The sequence below is a fragment of the Triticum dicoccoides genome, chromosome 4A (genome assembly GCF_002162155.2).
Source record: "Triticum dicoccoides isolate Atlit2015 ecotype Zavitan chromosome 4A, WEW_v2.0, whole genome shotgun sequence".
Classification (NCBI taxonomy): Eukaryota; Viridiplantae; Streptophyta; class Magnoliopsida; order Poales; family Poaceae; genus Triticum; species Triticum dicoccoides.
In genome coordinates, this window is record NC_041386.1 from 387,926,614 (window position 1) to 387,927,127 (window position 514).

The window sequence follows — 514 nt, forward strand, 5'->3', positions numbered from 1 at the left end:
GGCGCGTAGGCGAGGCGCGGGCGGCGGAGCTCGCGGGCTCGGGGGGCCAATCTGGGCCGAGCGGGCCGGCGGTGGCGAGGTGGAAGCGGGGACACATGGCAGCAGCGGATTGGTGCGGGCGCGGCGGCGGACGCGTCCGGCCCGATCCGGACGTGTCCGGTGGCGGAGAGGGAGCGGTGCTAGGGTTTAGACTGGGAATTTTCGGAGGGAGACACATATTTATAGGTAGAGGGAGCTAGGAGAGTCCAAATGAGGTGCGGTTTTTGGCCACGCGATCGTGATCGAATGACCGAGAAGATGGAGGGGTTTTAGATGGGTTTTGGGCCACTTTGGAGGGGTGTTAGGCTGCAACACACACGAGGCCTTTACGGTTTCTCGGTTAACCGTTGGAGTATCAAACAAACTCCAAATGGCACGAAACTTGACAAGCGGACTACCGGTAGTATACCAAGGCCGCTTGGCAAGTCTCGGTCCAATCCGAGAATGTTTAACACCCGCACACGAAAAGAGGCAA